Below are 13,676 nucleotides of genomic sequence, written 5' to 3'. Positions count from 1 at the left end.
CCGACCTTCGGCTAAGCATACTCCAAGGCGGCCTTCGAGACACACGACAACGCAAAATCGTCGAGCAGTAATTGATAGCCAAGTTCCGCACCGATGAGGACGGCCTCAACCGGGATCTTGGGTTTATGTCACGCGACACGTAACCCCACCAGCGAACAAATGTTATCTGTTTTTAATATAACGGATCATTGACTGTCTTCCTTCTCTCTCTCTATCTTTTTTTTGGGGGGGTTTGTATATTCGGTGGCCTTTTAGGTGACACCTTTCTGTCTGCTCACTGTGATTACCTTGGCAACGGGCAGTAATCACCAGGCATTGTTCTGTGATTTTCAAATACGAAGGATTCGAAAATTTCATTTCCACACCGTTCACCTGAGGAAGGAGGAAGCCTCCGAAAGCTTGTGGAATTTAAAATAAATTTGTTGGACTATAACTTGGTGTTGTAAAATTGTTTACAATTTAAAACATCGGTGCTGGCTTTCCCCATTGAATCCACAATCGTCCAAGTGACTGTTAATTCTGTCCCGGATTAACATTTCTAAAAGTTTCCCCAGCACTGAGGTTAAACTGACTGGCATGTAATTGCTGGATTTATCCTTACATCCTTTTTTGAACAAGTGTGTCACACTTGCGATTCTGCAGTCCTCTGGCAGCACCCCCGTATCTAAGGATGTCTGGAAGATTACGGCCAGTACTTCCGCAATTTCCAACCTTACTTCCCTCAGCAACCGAGGATGCATCCCATCCAGACTGGGTGACCTTATCTACTTTACGTTCTGCCAGCCTTTCCAGCACCTCTTCTTTATCAGTTTTTAGCTCATCCAGTATCTCAACTGCATCTTCCTTTACTGAGACTCTGGCAGTATCTTCTTTCTTGGCAAAGACAGATGCAAAGTACTTATTTAGTACCTTCCACGTGCCCTCTGCCTCCATGATCAGATCTCCCATTTGGTCCCTCATCGGCCCCATCCCAACTCTTACTACCCATTGTCTGTTTACATGCCGAGTGAAGTCTTTTGGATTCCCTTTTATGTTTGCCACCAATGTATTCCAATACTCTTTCTTTGCCCCATTATTTCCTTTTTCACTTCCCCTCTGAATATTCTATGTTCAGCCTGGTTCTCACATGTTACCAACCGAACATTTGTCATACGCCCCTTTTTCTGCTTCATCTCACTCTCCATCTCTTTTGTCATCCATGGAACTCTGGCTTTACTGGCCCTGCCTTTCCCCCTTGTGGGAGTTCCACAAAATGTCTCAAATGCATTCCATGAACAAGTCCTCCAAACAACTTTTGCAAATTTGGCTTGCCCAGTCTCTTCGAAGATTAAAGTCTCTCCACAGTCATTACATTACACTTGTTACCTGTTCATCCGATTTCCGGATTAATACTCTGTCCCTCACTGTATCCACTGATAGAGGTATTAAAATCTACTCCCAGCGGGGGTTAGATGGAGAGTGAATCTCACTCTTCATTGTCCCATCAAACACTCACAGGGCAGGTACAGCAGGGGTTAGATGCAGAGTAAAGCTCCCTCCAGACTGTGCCAAGACTCCAAGAACAGGTACACCATGGGGTTAGTTATAGAGTAACGCTCCCGCTACACTATCCCGTCAAACTCAGCAAGCAGAGGTACGGTGATGGTTTGATATATATATTAAGATATATTATATATACAAGAAGCTGTTGTTATAAAATAGAAATAGCAGTTGGATCTTTTGGCCTGTTTGCAGTTTTGTACATTCGTTGTAAATTATATATCATTATATCATTATATTATATATTTAAGAAGTTGTTCTTCTTGTCAAATAAGGAATTCAGAGGAAACTTCTTCACGCAGATGGGCCGAATGGCCGATGAAAAAGGGGGAATGTTTAAACTAATTTGGCACCACGAAAGGATAAACAAGGTGCACAAAGGATTGGGACAGACAGATAACACTAGACTAAGAAATAGTACGGTATTTGATGGGATCAGACTAAGGGAGAACACAAGAAAGTCTGAGATCGGTTTACGGTGCATGTGTGTAAACACACCGAGCGTGGGAAATAAGGTTGCTGAGCTGCAAGTGCAAATAGCCAGATGGGAATCCGATCCGTTTCCTTCTATGACCCAGTGACCCTCAAAATGTGATAGTGGGATGAGAGAGAAAGGGAGAGAGTGTGTAAAGCTCACTCGGGACCCCGTGTCTCTTGGCCCCCAACCGATGGAATCACCTCCTAAGTCAGAGCAACAGAAAATGGGGACAAAGGAACCCGGATATTAAAACAGACAAAGCGACTGAGACAGATGGAGATAGATGACGACAGAGATAGTGACGGACAGAATGAGAGAGGAAGAGTCAGATATAAAAGCAGCGATCGGTTTACCGTACTATTGACGATTCGCCCCCATCATATTATATATCTCCATCAATTGACTTTCCCATTCCATTGATATATCCCAGTCCATTGACTTTCCCATTCCATCGATATGTTCCAATCCAACGACTTTCCTAATGCACTGAACTTTCATACAGACTTTCGTAAGTTGCCACATAGAAGACTCGTGACTAAAGTCAGAGCATGAGGAGTCAGGGTACAATAGCAGAAAGAATGGCAAACTGGGTACAAAACAGAAAATAGAGTATGGGGATTAAAGGTAGTTACTCAAACTGGCGGAAGGTGGAAAGTGGTGTTACACAAGGGTCCATTCTGGGAACACAATTGCTCTCACATTTACACAAATTATTTGGACATGATAATCGGTAGCACAGTAGTACAATTTGCGGCTGACACCACGTTGGAGGATAGATTGGGGGACAGTTAATACTCAGGAAGACTGCAACAAAATACAAGAAGGCGTTAACAAACTTGCAGAATGTAAATGTAAATGGCCAATGAATTTCAACATTAATAAGCGTGAGGTGTTGTGTTTTGGGAGGATGACTGAGGAGACCACCTACTCCTATAGAGTAGTTAAGTTAAACTTGTATAGAACCTTCATGAGACCACACTTAGAGTACTGTACACAATTGTGGTCTCCATATTGCAAAAAGGATATAGAGACACGGGATATGGTGCAAAAATTATTTAAGAGGAAGATACCAGGGCTGAAAGGTTTTTACTGGCAGGAAAGGCTGAAGAGGCTGGGGCTCTTTTCTCTAGAAAAGAGAAGTTTGAGGGGTGACCTAACAGAGGTCATTAGAATTATGAAGTGGTTTGAGCGGGTAGACAAAGAGAAAATGTTTCTGATTGTGGGGGCATTCAAAGCTTGGTGCCATTAATATAAGATAGTCACTAATAAATCCAATAGGGATTTGAGGAGAAACTTCTTTAGAAGTTCGAATGTGGAACTTGCTTCCGCATGGAGTAATTCAGGCGAATAGCATGGATACATTTAAAGAGGCGTTAGATAAGTACCTACTGTCAGACAGAGCCACGACTCAGTGTGGTGAAGGTGAATTCAGATATTAACATTGGAAGATCTTTGACCTCTGGGGTAATGTCCGGGGTCACTAAAGGTTCGTGAAGACACTGCAGTGGCCAAGCGGGACGTCCTCAGCATTGTATAATTTAGAGCGTGATTTCGACCTCTCAACGCGCCTCTGTTAGCTTTGAATATTTAAGGCGATGTTTACAGTGCACTCCTCCAAGGTACTTCTTGAGATGCAGTTCCCAAACAGAATGAGGTGTTCCTGATGGGATCTGACCAAAACTCTATGCAACTGAAGCATAACTTGTTCCCCATTGTCGTCCAGACCGTTTGAGATAAAGGCCAACATTGCATTCGCATTTTTGATTGGGCCACGAGCAAATTACTCAACAAACATTAAATCGAATGTGATCCTACAGGCCACTCACGACGTTTGTTTGTAGCGACGTGTAGTGAAGTAGAGTGTGTCAGTAAGTGAGATTTCCATGGTGCGATTTCACCAACAGGACAAATCTGCTTTTAATTATATACAGGGTTAAGATCGCAACTGATAGATTCTGAATTAAATTATCAACTAAACCACTGAAACTGTTGAATTGTAGCTGGCCTTAGCACCAACAGTTCAATTAACCTTATCGTGTTAACAATCCTCTGACAAACATACAGAGGCCCCAAGAACATCCAGGACCAGAGTGTGTGCGAAACAGTACGGGGACTGCATTAGGTAACGTAATAAATGACAAGTTGTCTCACCGTGCCTCGAACAGTAGAACCAGAGGACATAGGCTGCACTTGAAGGGGTTAAATTCTAAACTAATCTGCGGAAACATTATTTGAGTGAACGAGTTGTCAATCGATGGAACTGGCTCCTTTCCCAATCTATAAAATTAAAATTAGAGGATAAGGAAATTTAGAGGAGCACAGTAACTGCTTAATTAGAAATAGAGGCAGAGTAATTTAGGGCAACACGAGCTGCTTAATTGGAAATACAATAAATGGGAATTCAGGGGGATAGAGGAACGGCTCAGTTAGGAATAGAGAATAGGGGGATTTAGGGGAATTAGTAATGGACAACAAGTGAATTCAAAGGAACACAGCAACGATTTAATTGGTAACAGATATCAGCGGAATATAAGTGACTTTTGCAACTGTTTAATATAAATCGAGTAAAGAGGAATAAGGGGGAACACAGTAACTGTTCAATTAGAAATAGAATCAAGTGGAATATAGGGGGAACACAGTAACTGCTCAATTCGAAATAGCATCAAGTGGAATACAGGGGGATAACAGTAACTGTTCAATTAGAAATATAATCAAGTGGAATACAGTGGGAACACAGTAAATGTTCAATTAGAAATAGTATCAAGTGGAATACAGGGGGAACACAGTAACTGTTCAATTAGAAATAGTATCAAGTGGAATACAGGGGGAACACAGTAACTGTTCAATTAGAAATAGAGAAACTCAAGGGAAAAGAACAACAGTTTGATCAGAAACAGGGGGCGGGGAATCACCACATTATGTGATTGAATTTGACACGGTAATGCAATGGTTTACTTGATCATGACTTTGCTTTCTATTTTACCTGTTGATTTTGGATGATGTGGTTGAATGCACATCGACTTCTCATGATTGTGATTGAGTGCAGATACGTCGCTGACTGATGGAATTAAAACCTCTGCCTGCTGCTGGATTCGTGCCTTAAATACTGTTTCCGGTGAAATGGAAATGTGCCTTCGAAACGGAACTGCCCATAACCCACCACCATTTCCCCAGAAGATCGATGCCAGTCGGATAGGCACAGCCTCGGATCCACGGGGACCTGCAACCATGTGGAGTTTGGACTTTGGAGAATCTCAGGATCAACTGGAATGCTAAAGATTGACTGGTAAAAGGGTCACTGAATCATAATGATTAAATGAAGGCCATTCACAATTAAAGTACGAAGGGCATTGTCAGTGAAAGGTTTACAATAATGTTCTTGAACATTGAAGTGAGGTGTCATTAGTTTATTAAGCACGCAGTGCATACAATAGTCCTTAAACATACACTTAAAAGGTTGTACTTACAACCACACCTGATGAAGGTTATTTGGGATTCAACCTTTTTACAGTTCTGAGCTCAGTCTCTTAGACCTTTACCAATCCGAAAACTCATTACAAACAGACAGTTTTTATACATTGTCTCACTCCCGGTACCTAGAAATACACACAATTATGGATCACATAATTATATGGAAGTTAAAGTACAACTCCACATAAGGAGAATGGAATTGACTTATCCTTTATCAATAACGATAGTTTTCTTTGCAAACCGAGCTCTTTTTCTATTGGGCTAACAAGTATAATTCCCTTACTTCGTTATATCATCCATATTTTCTCCCTTGATCCATACACATGCAATGCTACCGCTATTAATAAGTCCATTCTTGTTTCTGTATCACTCGCTCCAATTCAATTGGTTATGAATGCCCAGATGTTTTCCTTTCAAGAACTAACTGCTTTCCCACACTGTTATCAAATGATTAACGTTTTCTGAAATTATGAAACAGTATGTAATAGTCCCTCTTTAATTAAGTCTCTTATTATTTCATCCTGAAACTGACCATTGCTGCAGGGTCAGCCCTGGCCCAACAGCCCAGTGAGACTTTAAGTTGACGTATACTTCCCTGCTTCAGATGCAAAGGCGAAAGGTTAACATTACTATAATATAAGGAGAAACCAATACAGTATCACATTGGCACACTTTAGGAGAGTGTGAATTACCATTTCCTTTCAGTGCCCCCTGGGTTGGCGTTACCGTATTTAAGGCCAACACTGAACAATCTCACATCAGCATTATGTATCTGTTTCGATCTATTCTATTGCACAGATCTCTACCCATTGGTTTTACATTATGTCCAGTGCCACATTAACCATTTCATGTAGTGGTGGTGTCAGCGTGAATGACCATGTCTTGGACCTGCTCTTCAGTGCAGCTTCATCAGAGAATTACATAGAATTATACAGAATATAAAGCACAAAACAGGTCATTGAGCTCAACTGGCACATACCGGTCTTTATGCCTCACACGATCCTCCTTTTAGCCCTCTTCATCTAACCCGATCAGCATAACCCTATACTCCTTCCTCCCTTATGAGTTTATCCAGCTTCCCCTTCCATGCATCTCTCTATATCGCATGTTATTTGCTTCACGAACAACACGTCACTTCAGTAAACACAGCGATATCCCAAGATGAGGCAGCACGAGACATCCGATAGAATCCATTCCTGCCCTTTCAGGCTCTCTCTCAACAGATCGGGGCGTCTGGAGGTGTTTGATTAGAATCTCTCCCTGCACGGTCCCAATGTTTCGGGGAGTGGCCAAGCCACCAAATACATTCTTCCCATTTTTCACGATAAGCAAGAACACCGCCATCTCCAAGAGAAAGGTATCAATTAACAATCTGAACTACACGTTCCTGACTTTCACTAGATTGTGTATTGATACCAGATCGATATCTTATGGCGAGTAGTGTCAAGGTGATTTAAGATAAGAATGGACGAGACAGGATAGATAGAAGCAGAAAACTTCCATTAGTTGAGGGATCAAGAACCAACGGCCATAGATTAGAGAATAAATGTAAGAGATTTAGAACTGAGGGTTGGAGAAACCTCTTTACATGAAGAGTTGTGAAGATGCGGAAATTACAGAGGCAGAAATCATGCCCATATTCAAGATGAAATTGTTCGGGTGTGTGAATAAAAATAGACTGAAGGGATTTTGAGATTGGGCGGATCAAGTGATTGGAACTATTTTCTAGAGTGGAGGGAAAACGCCGGCAACGACTGAGTTGGGCCAAATGGTCTGTTAAATTATTCCAACATTTTGATGATCAACTGATATTTTAATAAATATATGTTAACAGAGACGCCTAACGTCACATTGACGAGTTAATTTCATGCTGTCTCCATTATTTGTCACTTGTCAGGAGACAGTGGTCCCGTTCTTTTGGGCCAGGAGACAATGGGGAGCGTTGTCTGATGGGGAGAACAGGGCCTGTAACATTCACACCAAGATTACAGAATAATTACAAATAACTATGGTTGTAACACCCTTCATTGCTTCAGCACTAAAGAAATCTTTAACTATTAATTAAACTGGCGTGTCCTATTCCAGTACCAAGAGTGTAAGACAGTTAACGCTGCCGCCCACATGTTCCACCCAACTGCTGAAGCTCAATCATGACTGTTCTCTTTGAATCTTGAACTGCTTTATCAGGAAACTATTGTGTTCACCCTAGGAAAGCAGCAGGCATCAAACTCAGGGCATAACGTAGAACAAGTGTTTTCTGATACTTGTTCATTTCACAACAAAGAAAGACGGCCATTCTAAAATGTAACACGGACTGTAATTGAGCTCAAGTCCGGACAGGAAGCTTTGGTTTGACTTTCCATTTATTTCATCAACATCAGAATAAATGTCCAAGGAGATTTAAAAAAACTTCTTCAGCTCTTCCCTGAATTTCGTTTGGGTAGCTGCATAAATACACGTGTTTGTGCAGGAACTCAAATACATGAGCATGTGTCCGATTTCAGTGGCGATATAAGCAGGAGCTGTATAATCCGGTCGTTGATACACGACCAGATGGATAGCTAAAGAATTCACGGCAACTGTCAGCCACAACAGTATAAAACTACCAGATACAGTGAACAGTAAAATAATAGATTTCCTTCGGTTCGCCAGCTCTGGATCGCTCTTATTCTCACTGCTGTGACTCCGGAGGCCCCTGCGGGCTCTGCTGGCCACTAAAATGCGTCTGACGGTCAAACAATTAAACAGAAAAATTAAAGCAAAAGGAATCCATGGAATTAAAATACTTTCTAACCATGTGTACATTACACCTGCAGGGGATGAAAAAAAGGCCAAACTGGGGCGGAGACCCCACTGAACATTGTTAATTATTTGTGTGTGTTCAAATGTAAACCAAAAGGGGATGTTTTCTCAACAGATCAGCACAGAGAGCGTTGTTATAACCGCAGCCGCAGTTCTCACTGTGCAATATTTTGCTTTAAACGTCTGACAACATATAGATACAAATCGGTCAAATGTGAACGAGACTGTGAACCACACCGACATATCCAGATTGCTACAATTAATGTAGATCTTGAACTTACGAATGAGAGTGTAGGACAGGAATTGAAGTGGAAAGAGTCATGTTAAAATTTGATACTCTATTACATTGATGATGATGACCAGTAGATCTGCTGTTGCCATGGCCACCATATGGATCGAGATACATTTGGAAAGGCCGCAATTTCCTCTGGAAAGAATCACGATTGTCATTAGGTTCGCTGTAAGAAAGAGGGACAAGAGGTAAGTAACGGGGATACTCATAAATCTCACAGCATATTGTGGGGAAATGTCCCGATGATTTCCTACTTAGGGTAATGCACGCGGGTTCTTTTTTAAATATAGGCGAGCAATGACGACACTTTATTTGAAAGAAAGAAAGCATTAAACACTCAATATCGAGGGACTGACAATCCGCCGTCCTTTCAGCTTACTTCAGTCAGGCGTTGTCAAGGCAGCGGGGGGAGGGTCACTCGGAATCAGACTGGGGAATGGTGCCGGAGAGCGTCCCCACTACAACCGACACCCAGGCACTGATGAATCAACAGGGAGATTTGGACATTTGGCGATAGTGTAAAACAGGCGACATCGGATCATCCGTCCGTCATCCATCTGTCCAGAATTTCATTTCCATCGCTGTCGCCACTAACACGAGATTGAGGTTCCACTCACACTATAACTGTACGGTCCAGGCTAAACTGGAGCACCTCGCAGGGACGGCACAGGTGCAAAGAAAAGCGCCTTAAAGGGAAACTTTGGATGGTTGTATAAGTTGTAAATTTTCGGCAGTCAATCAGTAAACGCATTTCCTTACATACGTCCAAACATACATTTCAATACAGTGTTGAGCGGTAAAACCATCGCGCCATGAGGCTTATACCCATGTAATGTACCGACCCGATTTTATAATTAATTGCTGCGGCCCCATGGGACAATAGATCAAAATTTACATTTAGTTCCTTCAGTGTTTCTGTCGAGCGGGGTCTCGGGAGCTTCATCAGGTGTTAGCAGTTTTAAATATAATTTCACAGCAATTACTGGAAAGTTTCGAATTCAAGTAAAACATTCATCCGAGACAAAAGCTTCAATTTAGGTCGGAACTCTGGGAATTTTCGATTTATAATCGCCCCGAGGGATGTGGGCATTGCTGCCTAGACCAGCATTTATTGCCCATCCCGAGTTCCACTTGAAAAGGTGATCGGGCGGCGCCTTCTAGAACCGCTGCAGTCCATGTGGTGAAGGTTCTCCCACAGTGCTGTGAGGAAGGGAGTTCAAGGATTTTGACCCAGCGACAATGAAGGAACGGCGATATATTTCCAAGTGGGGATGGTGTGTGACTTGGAGGAGAACGTGCAGGTGGTGTTGTTCCCATGTGCCTGCTGCCTTTGTTCTTCTAGGTGGTAGAGGTAACGGGTGGGAGGTGCTGTCGAAGAAGCCTTGGCGAGTTGCTACAGTGGGTCCTGTCGATGGTGCACACTGCAACCACAGTGCGCCAGTTGTGAAGGGAGTGAATATTTAGCGTGGTGGATAGGGTACCAATCAAGCGGGCTGCTTTGTCCCGGATGGTGTCGAGCTTCTCGAGTGTTGTTGGAGCTGCACTCATCCAGGCAAGTGGAGAGTATTCGACCAAACTCATGACTTGTGCCTTGTAGATGTTGGGAAGGCTTTGGGGAGTCAGGGAGTGAATCACACATCGCAGAATACCCAAACTCTGACTGCCCTTATAGCCACAGTATTTATATGGCTGATCCTGTTAAGTTTCTGGACAATGGTGCCCCGAGGATGTTGATGGTGGGGGATTCGGCGATGGTAATGCCGTAATGCAGTCAAGGGGAGGTGGTTAGACTCTCTCTTGTTGGAGATCGTGATTACCTCGCACTTGTCTGGGGCGAATGTTACTTACCACTTATGAGCCCAAGCCTGGATGTTGTCCAGATCTTGCTGCATGCGGGCACGGACTGATTTATTATCTGAGGGGTTGAGAATGGCACTGAAGACTGTGCAGCCATCAGTGAACATCCCCATTTCTGACCTTATGATGGAGGGAAGGTCATTGATGAAGCAGCTGAAGATGGTTGGGCCTGGGACACTGCCCTGAGGAACTCCTACAGCAATGCCCTGGGGCTGAGATGATTGGTCTCCAATAACCACTACCATCTACAATTGTGCTTGGTATGACTCTAGCCACTGGAGAGTTTTCCCCCTGATTCCCATTGACTTCAATTTTACTCGGGCTCCTTAGTGCCTTGATGTCAATGGCAGTCTCTCTCACCTCACCTCTGGACTTCAGCACTTTCGTCCATGATTGGACCAAAGCTGTTATGGTGTCTGGAGCCGAGTTGCCATGGCAGAACACAAACTGAATGTCGGTGAGCAGGTTATTGGTGAGTAAGTGCCGATTGAAAGCACTGTCGATGAGACCTTATATCACTTTGCTGATGATTGAGACTAGACTGATGGGGCGTTAATTGGCCGGACTGGATTTGTCTCGTGTTGGGTGGAGGTGGCTGCAGACCGAGGAGTTATCAACTGAAAGAAAACAGGGAACAACGGTAAAAATTAAATGATGACACGGGGCAATAGGCAACACATCCTTTAGTGATCCATTTCTGTTGGAGGGACCAGGGAATCAGACTCGCCCTACCTCGTATTGGGAAGAATGTTGATCGCCCGGTCCCCAGGATTTACCGATCAGAGCAGCGCCTCACAGGCAGTGCGGACTGCGAGGATTCCCGCTGATATTCACTAATTTATCCCGGTGGATAAGCGACTCTGAAATGAGGACATTCTTGGAATTTCTTACGTAATCATTACCAATGAGATAGTGAACAGTTGTGAAACAACAGGTTATATTGACTTACCGGGAAAACCAAAGGCTGCGAGAACAGGGAAGTAAATCTCCTTTATGTGATGAATTGTTGGCTTTTCCATTTTTTAGAAGAATGTGTGAATTCTCTCCCACTTTACGGTCCCGATTGGAGTGTATCTGAGATCTGTAAATACTCCCCTTTTATAGAACAATCGGGGTCCAGGTGAGAAAATCATGTTACACAATAATTGGCGTTAGTTACAGTCACAAAACAAACAAGGCCCGATTTTCCTCTTCAGCGGGCAGGGGGCGCCAATGGGGAAATTGTACAGCTCAGTCCACGAAACTCCGTCCATTCACATCAATGAACGGAAAGTAATCCCTGAGGGAATGTGCTCTGTGCACGCCCCGTGAATCGGGAAGGGAACATCCATCCTGGACACTGCGTCAGGTTCTTGATGCCTCATGAATTCAGTAAATACTTCACACATCCATTCCATAATTAAAATGTGTTTTGTACTGTGATGATCACTGGTGATGACTCGGCTCTAACATTAGGTGACCCGACTCTCGCATTACTATTTGAGCGCCTGCTCTAACATTACTGGTCGAGACCCTGCTCCAACATTACTGGTGGTGATCCGACTCGAACATTAATGGTGATGTCCCTACTCTAACATTATTGACGGTGACACTGCTCTCACATTACTGGTGGTGAACCTCGTATAACATTACAGGTATTGACTCTAATCTAACATTACTGGTGGTGACCCAACTCAAACATTATTGGTGGCGATTCTACGCTAACATTACTGATGGTGATCCTGCTCCGACATGACTGGTGGTGACCCTACTCCAATATTACTGGTGGTGACCCTATTCTAACATTACGAGTGGTGATCCTACTCTAACATTACAGGTGGTTACCCGACACTAACATTACTGGTGGAGGCCCGACTATAACATTGCTGGTGGTGATCCTACTCTGACATTACTAGTGGTGATCCTACTCTAACATTACTGGTGTTGACTGTAGTCGAACATTATTGATGGAGACCCTACTCTAACATTACTGGTGGAGAGCCTAGTCTAACATCCATTCACTCTCGCAATCCATCAATCGGATCCATCCATTCACTTTCCCAATCCATTTATGGTTCCCGTCCGCTCAATTCCCAATCCATTGATGCTATCCATCCATTCACTTTCCCAATCCATTGACGGTATCGGTCCATTTACTATCCCAATCCATTAATTGTTCCTGTCCATTCTTGTGTTCAAGTGGCCCATACACGGCAACAGACGCACAGAATCTCCTGTGCTGTGAATTCAAGTATTTTCCAAAGTCGTGGAGGTCCTGTTCTAGGAAAGCTGGATTTCATAACCTGACAAATAAATGCCCAGGAATCAGGCGAGTCCTTGGTTTCCTCCTTTTACCGCTCACTAAGGAATTGTCTGGGCTTTTCCCTCCCAGTTATCTGGAGGGGTGAATGTTACCTGATTCGGTTCCTGAACTGTCTTACATTTAACCCAGTTCGGATCAAAACGAATTTAATTTACTCAGCCTCGATTAGGTTATCCTAAAACTCATTCTTGCCAAACAGTCAAGGAAGAAGCCAAGTCAAAGTCATGCACTAAATATTGTTAAACAGTTATAACCTGGTGAAGCTCCAGCTCAGGACGACAGGCATGTTGAACAGCGGAAGCAACATGCGAAAGACAGTGTTAAGCGATTCCACAACCTACGGATCAGATCAAAGCTCTGCAGTCCTGCCACATCTAGTCGTGAATGGTGGTGGACAGTTAAACATCTACGGGAAGAGGAGGCTCTGCAAACATCCCCATCCTCAATGATGGCGGAGTCCAGCACGTGAGTGCAAAAGACATGGCTGAAGCGTTTGCAACCATCTTCAGCCAGAAGTGCCGAGTGGATGATCCACCTCGGACTCCTCCCGATATCCCCACCATCACAGAAGCCAGTCTTCAGCCAATTCGATTCACTTCACGTGATATTAAGAAACGGCTGAGTGCACTGTTCACAGCAAAGGCTTTGGGCCCCGACAACATCCCGGCAGTAGTGTTGAAGCCTTGTGGTCCAGAACTAGCTGCGCCTCTAGCCAAACTGTTCCAGTACAGCCACAACACTGGCTTCTATCCGACAGTGTGGAAAATTGTCCAGGTATGTCCTGTCCACAAATGGCAGGACAAATCCAATCCGGCCATTTACCGCCACATCAGTCTACCCTCAATCATCAGCAAAGTAACATTCGCGTCAGACAAGTTCCAGGCAATGTCCATCTCCAACAAAAGAGAGTCTAACCACCTCCCCTTGACATTCAA

Source organism: Heptranchias perlo, unplaced genomic scaffold (genome assembly GCF_035084215.1).
Source record: "Heptranchias perlo isolate sHepPer1 unplaced genomic scaffold, sHepPer1.hap1 HAP1_SCAFFOLD_53, whole genome shotgun sequence".
NCBI classification, from domain to species: domain Eukaryota; kingdom Metazoa; phylum Chordata; class Chondrichthyes; order Hexanchiformes; family Hexanchidae; genus Heptranchias; species Heptranchias perlo.
Note: the sequence above shows the minus strand (reverse complement) of the source record.